Source organism: Sphaeramia orbicularis, chromosome 22 (assembly GCF_902148855.1).
Source record: "Sphaeramia orbicularis chromosome 22, fSphaOr1.1, whole genome shotgun sequence".
Classification (NCBI taxonomy): Eukaryota; Metazoa; Chordata; class Actinopteri; order Kurtiformes; family Apogonidae; genus Sphaeramia; species Sphaeramia orbicularis.
Genome location: NC_043978.1, coordinates 44,016,361 through 44,029,340, shown reverse-complemented (window position 1 = coordinate 44,029,340; position 12,980 = coordinate 44,016,361). Strand labels below are relative to the sequence as shown.

Sequence of the window (12,980 nt, the reverse complement as noted above, 5' to 3'; positions counted from 1 at the left end):
TTATCCAGAACCATTCCTGCATGATTTGGGACGTCTTTGGCATGATGACATCTGAGGAAATGTGACATTTAGAGGTTTCCTTTTATTGTCTCCAGTATAAGGAGGGCCTGAATACTTTAACACTGTTTGAGCAGCATCTGGACATGCCACAACCGTGTTGTGGGTGGGATCACTGAGCAAGTGCTCACTTGCAGAGATGGACACAAAGTTTGTTTACAAATCAACAGATTACAATTATAAGACATCATGAGCTCATTTTGGGCCATGCACCTCATTTTACACAAATATTTTACATGGTGCGTTTATATTTTTGCTCAGTGTATATTAATTTCTGAGACATTTTTGTTTTAATGGATTAGAGATAGATAAATCTGTTTGACATATTAACCTGTGGTAGAAAACAGTAGCTTAACAAAAACTACATATTTGTCACAGTGAGCTTTTACAGTGATCCAGATTTAACTATATAAGTATTTATTATTTTGACTTTATGGAGCCTTTAAGGTCCAAAAAACTGACATTTCTTATAGTCTTATTGCACATAATACTATCTTGTGCACACAAGATAATGATTTCACAGAGAATAATTAAACATCTCCCTTTATCTTATGTAAAGAGCTTATTCGTTTTGTGCAAACAAGATAACCATCTAGTTAATTATCATGTCTGCACAACATAATTAACTTGTTCACACAAAATGATCTTTGAGAAATGTTTGAGTCGTTTACAAATTTGGCACAAATATTCACTTGGACAGACAAGTATTCCTACAAAAATAATAATAACAATTTCATACAACTGGTAATAGAATAAAGTGATAGCATAATGGAACAGACTTGTACTGATTGTAGATATACTGATGAAATGATCAATCACCAGTCATAAATATGAACAGAACTTGGCTTCAGTGTTGTCTGATCACTGATATCAGGCATCTAGTGTAGAATTACTTAATTGGAAGGAAAATAATGGCTCAAAAATTGAAAATCACACTTACAATTACCTATATTTTCATGGTTAGTTTGATGTTCAGTTTATTAATAAATTACTTTGACTTGCTCAGTTCATTTTTTTTTTTTATTCTGTTGAAGTCACTGTCCACAGTATTGAAGTTTTTGTGGAGTGTAAGTGGATGATTCACTATTACTATTATTACTTTGACTTTTACAAATCGGAATAAAACCCAAATCAGTTGACCTGCAGCTGTAATGACTGTATTTATACTTGTATCACGACTGTAAGAACATAACCAAGCTATTTTTAACAGCTGTGTGACAGATAGGTTTACTGTAGCCTGTTGACAGTGAAGATAACATTCATTGAATATTTTCATACAGCTGCTGTTCCTTACTACTTCTTATTGAGAGCTCAACTGTTTGACACCGTTTCCAAGAAAGCCAGTGTCCTGACTGTTGGAACAGCTGAGTGTCAGACAGGACAGATTAGGAGTTCGGTCTTTGAAGGTGAAAGTGTTATTGTTCACAACATCGACCTGAGCTGTGGCTTTTCCACACCTGCTCATTTACATGCAAACAAGGACAGAACAGTATCCACAGGAGACGCTGTGGTGTCAGACATCCACTAGACCAGTGTGTACAGTACATGCATGTATACAAATGGTACAGGGTTAAAGATCAGGATGCTGGTTGGATTAAAATAATGCACAGTATTGTTCAATACTCAGTCCTGCAAGTGTATTTGCTTCTCTTGCTTTGAACTGCATTGCTCATTCAATGAGTTACAGACCATGAACCATAGAGACATAAGAATCATTACAAATGAATACTACTTAAAGTGAAACAGCAATAACCATGTTTTAACAGTTTATATTGTTCGTTAACAAATAATAGGCTATGCACCAGGAAATTATCAATCAGCTGTTAAATAAGTTCTCATCAATAGCAGATATCCAGGTATTATTATTTCAAAACAAACTCTTCATCAGTCAGTAAAGAAGAGCTTCATATCAAATACATTAACATATGTTGGAGATTATTTTATTTGATATTTTATCTGTCGTTCTTTCATCTTGTCCCCTTGCCATTATTTCATCTGTTTTAGCTGTTAAGTTTTCTGTATATATAGTTGAAGCTGTTGCTGTGTCTGTGACCTGTGTAAAAACTTTAGTGGGTTTTACATAAGGTGTGAACAAATGGCAAGATCTGTTACATTACAGATATGATGGTGGTGATCATTATGTGCTTTTATGTTTTATAAACTGATTAAGATCAACAAATGTAGCCTATGCTTTTAGTTATACCCATTAAAACCTAACTGATAAAGAGTCACAGTCCCAGTGCATTTTGCTGTTGCTGTAGATGGGTTTGCAGTGAGAATGTGTTGCACAAAAACACAGACAACAAAGAATATTGCAGTTGTTTGTGTTTCAGCCGTTCCAGATCGAGAATTGCCAAATGATAAATGGGCACTGATGGGATGTTTTTGTAAAGGACTGGCATTGGCAGACCTCCAAAAGTAGCCTGGCCAGCCATCCGGTTTTCTCAGTTTATTCAGCACTGAGAAAACAGTCTGGACCTGCTCCATTCGCTGTGAATTATGCCTGATCTATTTTGTACCGGACCAATCACAAGTCTTGGGGGCAGATGTTTCACAATACACTGACTTCTTTTTGCTGCGAAGTCCGCAAATCTCTTTACAAATGTTGTCGGTTGTTTGATTCAAAAATAAGGATTGTATTACAGATTACACTCTGTATTCCTAAATTTCTCTGACAAAAGCGTCACGTTCGTCTCATCTGTGATTGGTTTACTCAGCGCCTGTTAGTCCTGCCTTCCCCAGACAGATTTCTTATTGAGAAAGACGGTCAGGGTGTAATCTGTAATTCAATCCTTATTTTTGAATTAAATGACCGACAACATTTGTAAAGAGATTTGCGGACTTGGAGCTGATTTTGACTTGCGACAAATGGAAGTTGGAGTATATGATGCATTGCGAAACACCCGCCCCCAAGACTTGTGATTGGTCCGGTATAAAATAGATTGGGCATAATTCACTGGAGCAGTTCCAGACTGTTTTCTCAGTACTGAATATATGGAGAAAACCGGATGGCTGGCCAGGCTACTCCAAACGTGGTTCAGTTGCAGATTTATTCATTTATAACTGAGCTTGATTTTCAGTTGAACAGATTTCTACTTTCTAATTAAGTCAGGCGTTGTAGATTTTTGGCAATTTTGATTGTTCTTTTTGTTTTTTCACAAATATGGGTGAAATGATATTTCCTGATTGATTGTCTTTTTCCATTTTTCTACTCCAAAATATCATATTGGTTTTAGAACCCACAAAGTTCTTCACCTGAGCTCCGCTTCGTTCCCTACCTGATTTCTGCATTCTTTGTCAAGAGTCTTTCTGTAGGAATGCTCTTTGTCGGCCAGACTAGCGCTTTGTTGTGATGTTTGTGATGAGATGATGTGAAATGATTTACTGCTATTTCAGTCACTGCTTGTGATGTTTATAGACACTGCCAAACCTTTATGGGTCTTAAACAGGTACTACCTCATGACTCTCATGACAAACAATTTACAGATGGCTAGAATAGTTACTTTTAACCAACCGGTCAAAGTTATACAGTACAGTGTTTGTATGTATTTACATTCATGAAGGTAAATCTAACATTAACAAATACAGTATATTTACAGTCATTCACTATAGTATTCCTATTGTATCTATTATTAGTGAATATTACTCTTTTAAGTCTTGACTGGTTCAGTATTTCAGAGGAACTGTGGGAAAGAGCTGATGTTTTGCAAACAAAGCATGTAGAAGGCTGTAGGGGGAATTGGGAAACGAATTCACTCACATTTGAAGGATATTGCTTGAGGGAGTGCGTTGAGAAAGAGGTGCCTTACATTTTAACCACTGAATGGGACTAAACGACACAGAGTAGGTGTAGACATGAAACTTGTAGGTCTCTGTACAGAAAACTTTACTAGAACAATAAAAATCCCAGCATGTGGATTTGGAACATTATCTGAACTTACACAACCACCTATAGACCAGTAACATTTTTAGACCTTGAAGCCTTTTCTGTCTCTGAGGGGTTTGCGATGCCTGGTCCTGCTTTAGACTGTACTCAGAGTGACACGCACAGAGGAAGTTTTTTACAACTCTGAAATGTAAAGCTCATAAGTGATTAGGAATGTGTAAAGACGTAGAGGCCATACCTGACAAAACACTAATGCAACACGTTTTATGGTGTCTTTAGACTTTTGCAGAAGTATGGCTTAAATGATGACAATGTGAACTGACCAGTCAGTTAACCATGAGTCAACACCGTCATGATGTGTTGAATGTTTCAAGGTCTCCAGGAGATAACACTGAAGGTTCTGGGTGGTTCCACTACAGTATAGTATAGTATCTTTACTCTTTACTCACCTATTATTTTGCCATTGATTTTTTTTTTTTTTTTATCAGTTGCTGTAAAATGATTTGTCATGACGGTTGTCTGTAGGATGAGGATATTTTAGTAGCCTAATATTTAATTCTTCATAGAGTGTTGCTGTTTGTTTGGTTTTTGGAACAAATTCACATTCAAACCACAGTCCTAAATCAGATCCTTGCTAGACCAGATTGCAGAAGAGATTTTCAATAAAACAATTACCTTAAATTCAGCAGGGCTTGTCATTTTGCCAGTGTGACTGCTCATGTTCTATGCTTGTAAAAGCCACAGCTGAATTCGGCTCTACAAATTACAGCTCTTCTCTTCTGGTTCTGGTCTGTGGTCATCCTGGAAAATGTACATCAATTTTGGAAGTTTAGCGAATCAATACAATTTTTAGCCTCTCTAGTGGTAATGTCAGTCTTCTAGTGAAGTTGTTCCACCATCAAAATGTCAGCATGGATAGGCATGTAATACACATATACAGTGTATAATACCTAAAGAATGTATTATTGGAAGTTTCCCTCAAGCAAAATTAGCAGAACAGTACTTAATCCTGTGAAGTATATTAACAGCTCTCAGGAAATTGGAACAAGAATCAATGAATGGAAAGACAAATCCTGTGCAGACACATACATAATACATATCAAAGTCAGCCGTGTGCTACAGTCTCATACTCTAACTTGACTTCTTAAAGTGGTAGGTGTGTTATTTCATTATTCACATCACCCTGTCCGTCCGTGTAGTTTTATTTAATTATATCAGAACAGTTAAGCAGTGAATGTTCTCAGATACTTTTCTGCAGTTGTCTAAAAATGAAAAACCATTACAGCTGTGGTATAAGTCATAATAAAGAAGCTCTCAATTTGAGTTTAATGCGTTTTTTCCACAAAAACAGTTATTTTCTAACTCAACGGAAAACATTTTTATCTCCAAATATGCAAAAACTGTTGTAAAGTCTTGACTAGGGCTGTTAGAAAATATCGGTCCTGTAATATATCATGATATTTCTTTTCACAATCCTGTATCAATATTAAAAAGTACTATATTGATAATTTTAGGTATTTATTCAAATGCAGATATGGCGGAGGTTGATTTTTTTTTGGGGGGGGGTTTCTTCATTGTTTATATCTTATTTATTATTATTTAACTGTGTTTTATTAAATATTGGTTATTTGACGCATCCTAAAAGCACTTTTTACTGTCTGAGAGGACGATGGTAGTTCCTTTGTTGGGATTGAACTAAAATAATGTTCTGATGTTAGTTCTGAACTAATAGAATATGAACATTTGAACAGGATCTTAAACTGTAATGTCTGTAAAACATAATTTCAGTTTGAACACAGGAGCATTTTGTGATATAACATTAGATCCTGTTGGGATGAAATAAAAATGTATTTAGTATTTGTGCAGATTTCTGGTGCAGTTCAATTCTTCCAGGAAATAGTCATTTTAAAAGAAGAAACAAACAAAAAATTGTGTTTTTAACAGTATCGTGATATATCGTGTCATGATCCTAGAATTGTTATTTGTATCATATCGCCAGATTCTTGCCGATACACAGCCCTGGTGTTGACTTGTAGGAAACGGAACACTTTTGGTGATGTGGCTTCTTCTATAAAGCTACTTGTTTACTTCTTTGCAATAATTAATTCCATACTATTATTATTGCCAAACCCTTACAAATACACCCTACAAGTTTCTCTCTGTAACTGTGGTAGACGTTTGAAGTAGGTGGCTCAACTAACAATGTAGGATCTGTCAAAACTAAGCTTCCCTATCCCTAAATATCTTGCCAAGAAAATGAAAGAAAAATGGTAAAGATTATTAGACTCTCAATGGCCTAAGCTTCTTATTTTAAAATAGACCTTAGTGAAAACATTTTCTCTAAGTGTGAACCAGAATCACTGAAGTTCTTGAAGTGTCAGTCTAGAAGTAAAAGTGAAAACACATCATCTGGTCTCTTATAACTCAAACCCAGCCTTCATTATGACCAGCTCCACTTACAAGGATACATTTGAATAAGAAGCAATAGATTTTAGAATAACAAAAACTTGAGCAACTGGAAATACATCTTCATTGCCTTCAGCTATAATACAACGACTCCTTCTGAAACTGGGCCAGCGTCTCTTAGGTTTATCAAATATGTGCTGCTATTGTGTAAAGAACCAGGAAATTACTTACAGTTTAAGTAAAAGATTCTTCTTTCCTTTTCTTCCTCTACTCATGCAGTCACTTATTTTATGTCATATGTTTGCATTTAATTGACATTGCTTTGTTGAAATTTGTTTTGACTTTGACATTGATGATGTTGTTGCAAAAACTGACATTTTACTGACAATGACTCCATTTTTGAAACAAATACATAAGGAAAAACTTTCATCAGGAGTGAATGCTTTTTATGTCACTGTGTAAAGACACATAGCAGTTAAAAGTCACATCCTCTGACCTTTCTCTTAGTGCATCTGTGTGTATCTGTATGCATGTACTTGTATACACACTCTCCATTTTGAAGATAGATTTTGAGGTTTGTTGATTTGTTGTTTACTTACAATCAGACATATACTTTGCTCTCTGTAATGACTTGTACATTTGTTTGACTGATCGAGCCTTGGAAAAAGAATGGTATGCTGTGAGTCTATGCAGTGTTTCTGTATATTGTATTGATCTCAGTTTGTCTTTATCTTTGTGCAGAATAGATTTTGATATGTGATGGTTGTACACAGCTCCTTGAATGGCAGTCACAGTGGCTGGGTGGTAACTCCAGCATAAACACTTCATTGTTACCCTTTGTGTCATAGAAAACTCTCAAACAGCCAACAAAGCCATTAAAATGACTGAAAAGTAAACATAACCTGGACTTGGTCCTGTAATGCATGCATACTGTAAAACCTGTGTGCAAACAATAGCTAATATATAACAAACTGTACACATAAACACACTGAAAAGTAGCACCCGCACAAACACACCTCCTGGATTGGAAAGAAGAGGGTTTCATGAAGTCCAGAGAGGATTATGCAAGCACAGCAAACTGCCTGAAGTTTTTCCATGGTAAAGAAAGTTCATAGTGGGATTTAGCATTATTGAAACACACTGAGCATAATAAATATCTACGAGAAAACATGCAGTTTCATTTACCTTAGTGTTGAGACATCCTGCATAGTAGGAAGGTTCATTCATTCTTAATATGAAAAAAAACTAGGGCTTCTGGATTTGGGGATCATATTGTGACTTTATTGTGGACAACATGTTGATGTGAATCCATTTGCTTTGTTGAAACAGAAAACGCAAATCACTACTGTGTATAAAACATGTATTTGTTTCACAGCAAGCATACAAAATTAATTAAAGAGTATAAAAAAAATAAATCTAGTGACTTTCATTTTGCTTGTTGGAGCATCCCGCATTAGTCAGTGTCACTGAATCCAAAACCTCACCACACATATACTGGTTTTTACACTTGCAGCCGTTTATGATTATACAACTATACAGGATGACCTTGTAATTGTGATTTTATTAATTATAAAACCCGGTGAACTTTTGGAGCCAGAAAAAAAATTAACGGTGGAATTTTTGGCACATCTTCCAAAATCAACATGTCAGCTTTACGAGCTACTGTTCTCCACTAGTCTGTGATGATATCACAACTGCCTCATGTCACCATGGTGATTGGAGGTGTAATATTCTGGATGCATGGATGCAGTTTACTGTTCCAGTGCAATTAACTTTTTCCAGGTTGGAATCACACATTTCCAAGAACAATTAGTCTGTATTTGAAAACACATGAACATGTATGTACTTGAACAAATACGTGAAGAACATGTATATACTCTTTGGCTGACTGGGTTTCCATTGCTCACTGTCATTCAGCTCTAGTCCAAGTGGAAGAGTAGTGGCTGCAGCCTACTGGTTACTTCAGACCCACCCAGCATCTGGCAAACACTCTGTCCTGCAGCAGTGGTTCCAGGCACTCCCAGATACACTTACAAACAACAGCTGCTTTAGATTCACAGTGAAAAGCACCATTGGAGCCAGCAGATATCTCGTCATTAGGGCTTTGAGTTATAATATCTGTTTGTATTATGAATGTATTATCTGTCAATTAACCTTTATCATACTCATGTTGTCTGAAATGAAGTGATAAATTATATCCAGTGAAGAAGCGTGAGCCTCTGGTTTTTGCTGAATCCACTTCATCCTTTTTGGCCAGCTCCCAGAGTTCTATTGGGCAACACGTCCTCACATCAGGCAGCCGTCCAGCCACGCCCACTCTATTGTGTACACATTCAGTGCCCTTCTCCAGTGCGGTCTGCTTCTTTTTGTATATTAAAGCAAGATACCTTCCATCAACAGCCACCAGTGACTCATTATACCCCTCATATGCTTAGCACAGAGTGAGTCAGGAGTTGAATCCTTTCCATCCCTTGTTCGAGGTTATTCAGTAGCTCTGCAAGTTTGCCCCACTCACTGAAATCAGATTATTTTATTTGCTTGTTTATTCCTGTGCCGTTAACGATGAGTGGGTGTTGATATGAACACTTGGCAATAGCATGTTGTATCAGGTCGGTGCCAGTGTCTGGATTGTCTGAGAACCTGCAGGCCAACAAAGCTTGTGATAGTTTCGTGCAATGGAAACTGTTAGCTGTAAATATATGTACAGGATAACGCAAAGCAACACAGTAAGAGAAAAGGTTTTGTTTTCTGAAATATAATGCCTGCAGAAACAGACGAAAGAGTTTACCACTGCCGTTATTTACAGAAGAAAACCCTCTAAACAAACTGAATGTTACTTTACTGTAGTCTAAAGTTTAAACAAGCTGTCAGGGTCAACAGCAGCCTTTTAGAGTAGAGCTAAACAACGTAAGAGCTTCAGCACAGACACACAGGAAATGAAGTGCTGTTGGCAGTCATGACTTAAAGCCTGTTTGAGTGATGATGAGTGATTAGGGACTTCACTTGTGTTGCTCTGACTCAGTTAGTGTGATGTTTTATTTCTAAAATGCTGCAATCAGATTTATCTATATCTACATTTTTATTCTGCTATGATTGATTTCTGTATCTGTTGATTTCATAATGCTCTCACACATGACTCATCAAGAAGTTGCTTAACTGAAAGTACGTCTTTTCATCCGTTTTATTAATCATGCTGTCATCTCAAGCTGCTTCATGCTGTTTTGGTAAGGTTTGCAGAGTAAGGTCATAAGAACACAAATAGAGGCTTTACTGTATGTAGAATTGCTACCAGTGTTCCCATGGGGTCTTAAAAAGTCTTGGATTTACAAATCTGCATTTAATACATGTAAAAAGTCTTTATTATTAAATCTGATATCGTAAGTCTTAAGTTATGTTGCTATAAACTTGTTGGCTATATTGTGTTTAAATGTGTCCAAGTTGCTAAGTAAGTAACATTAGTCTATTCCAGGGGTGGCCAACCCTGGTCCTGGAGAGCCACTATCCTGCATGTTTTAGATGTTTCCCTCTTCCAGCACACCTGACGGTTGTTATCTGGCTTCTGCAGAGCTTGATGATAGGCTTATCATTTGAATCAGGTGTGTTGGAAGAGGGATACCTCTAAAACATGCAGGATAGTGGCTCTCCAGGACCAGGTTTGGCCACCCCTGGTCTATTCGGTTCTACCCGTTTGAACCAGACAATTTATATTGAGATTAGGAACCAATTACCGCTAACTTTGCAGCCCCCAATGAGAAATGACTCAGAACAGTGGGAATCAAGGCATTGGAGTAAATTAATACATTTTCCTAAATTCTATGAGTAACACATTTTTGCCAGTATGGCTGTGAAATGGGCATTAAATTCTTCTTCCAAGAAGTCTTAAAAAGTCTTAAATGTAACTTGTAGAAACCCGTGCTACAGTTTAACACCACTCAGCACAGTTAAATGTTTGTTTTTTCATGTCACACCTTCCACTTCAGTGTCTGTATCGTATAACCTGTAGTAGTGTTTAGAACATCAAATTTCCTACCTGGGATCATTGAGAAATCAGTTACCATGGTGTATTAAAAGCAACACTAAACATTCCTAGTTAAAATCCCATAAGTAGTAGCAGTTGAAACAGTGCAGCGTTTGTCTGTGGTGCAACAAAGAAAAGGCTCAGACAAGTTAGAGCGAGTTTGCTTCTACATGTTGATAAGGAGCCAGGAAGACAGCTTTGGAAAGGTGCAATAAGTTCAAAGGGTTATTCTCAAGGGGTTTTTTTTGTTTTTGTTTTTTATAGTCAGAATGCTTGAGTCACATTTTACTCTCACTATAAACATATGGCCTATAGTCATTGTGGACACTCGTGAAATAGAACCCAAATGTGATGTGTGAAGTTGCAGAAAGTATTAGAGACTTCCCCTCTTCATGGTTTCAATAAAGAAAAGTCGACCTCCACCCAGCCCTGAATTCATTAAACTCAAATCTCTTTTATTGCTTTGTGTGTTAACGTGAGTGCATACATTTAAATTGTTTTACCATGAAGTTTTCTTTGAGAATATTTACATGGCATTGCCAGAAGATTACAGCTCAAATAAAGCTTCATCCGCTTGTCTTTGACATTTAACTGAAATCCACTGATACGGTTTTAGTGAATTCAGCTGAATTAAAGGGTGTGAAAGATGAGGAAATCACCTTTGCTCACACAAGTGCACAAGCTCTGCACGGCTGAAGCTTTTCAAGCTCTTCGCAGGTTTAATCTGCATTTCAGACATTATGTGTTGTATGCCTCCATAAAGAAACATTTAACTGTGGGAATGATTAGTCTGCTTGACCTGCATTTACTTTCTCTTGTACCTGTCATATTTTGGTCAATAGTTAAGACAGCAGATGCAAAATGATGAATTCTTCTTTTAGTAACAGATACATTTTCCTCTCATGCAGCCCAATGATGTACAGTAGGTTACATCCGATAGTGTGCAATAAAAGTCAGCATGTAAAATCCTACACCATGCTATAAATCATTTCCCATGCCAGTGGTATCTGCAGCAGGACCTTAACACTCGACTGAGGAGTATTAATTCAGTGTAACTGTTGTGGATGCTGTTGCCTCTAACTCTCTCTACGCTCATGTATCGGCATGATCAGACTGTTGTCACTTACATTTCCATATGACACATTTGGGTGAATGCGATATGTTTGCACTTGTTCAGAAGAAATGATATGTCACTAACTAGAGCAACAGATATGTAGCAAAAATGATTTTCCTTAATACCTTTTAAGCCTTAAAATGCAATGAATGTCATTAATTACAGAAACTGAGGTAAAGATTTTGTCTCTTCAGGTTTTTCCATTTGAATAAACATTGAGTTCATGAGCAAAACTGAACCAAACTGATATATTGATGTTAACTCATGTACTTATAGCTTTAGCCGAGTGCAATTACATCATCATTTTTATCAAGTTGAAGCCCTTCGAGGATCACAACTGATGAGGTGTGGCTGCTTCATCCTGCAGCTCAGCCTTCACAAAGAATGTAAATATTATAGGATATCAAATAGACCTCTGTGAAAGAATAGCAGCAAATCTGGCACACATTGTGTAACTTTTCTTCAAAACTCCATTTACTGTAAATGTTTTTACTTCAGGAAGATGTAATACGCAGGTTTGTTTTCATTTAGTTTGCCTCAGTCAGTCACCAACTGCTCAGATTGTCTTTATTGTCTTGGCACGTTGCAACACAGACAGTAAATTCATGTCAAAATTCATGCTGGTTGAGTTGTCTCGCTGCCAGCTTTTCTGAAAAAACAGTCAGACTCTGCCCCCATGTGGCGAAAAACAGTACTGCAATCACCTGTTGATTGAACCTTAGGGACAAGGAAATAAAATCACCCCTTCAGCTGACAACATGTAAATAATTTTATTACCTCCGCCAAGGAGGTTATGTTTTTGCCAGGGTTTGTTTGTCTGTCTGTTTGTCTGTCCGTTAGTGTGCAACATAACTCAAAAAGTTATGGACAGATTTTGATGAAATTTTCAGGGTTTGTTGGAAATGGGATAAGGAAGAAATGATTAAATTTTGGTGGTGATCGGGGGTGGGGGGGCCCACGGGGGTGGGGGTGGGGTGGGGGGGGGCACTGATCAGCCTTGGCGGAGGTCTGCGCTCTCCGAGTGCTTCTAGTTTCTGAATTTGGCCCTTTGATTTTAAAGACAACAATATTGCTGCAAGAGTGACTGTTGACCTCTATGTATGTTGCATTTTGGGGAAATTAATGACACTGCAGTCTGTTTTGTGTGTACACTTCATGACTTGATAGGATATTATTATTCTACTATCTGAACATCTGGCTTCAAAAAGTCCATCTCCTCTAAACAACAGATTCAGTCCAGTCAGTCTATTGTTGTTTGAGGCAGCTTAGTCCTACGTGGTTCCAAACAGGGTGTGATTTGTCTGTCAACACATTAAGGCAACTGAAAACCACTCCTCCTTTCACGGTCAGCCTCCTCATGCCTCACACGTGTTTCAGAATCCTCGATGCCGCTCTAATTGCTTAGCTTGAGCGGTTTGACACTGAGGAGTGAATGTTGTCCATCCAGTGTCATGTCATGTGTCTCCTCTGTGTGTTTGTCTAACTGTATGCAAAAGCAG

General features: G+C 37.3%; 1 protein-coding gene across 2 annotated transcripts in view; it reads left to right on the top strand.

The window, feature by feature from the left end:
* The window catches only part of crybg1a (crystallin beta-gamma domain containing 1a), a 51,416-nt gene that overhangs the window by 8,105 nt on the left and 30,331 nt on the right, over positions 1-12,980 (top strand). The window lies entirely within an intron of this gene.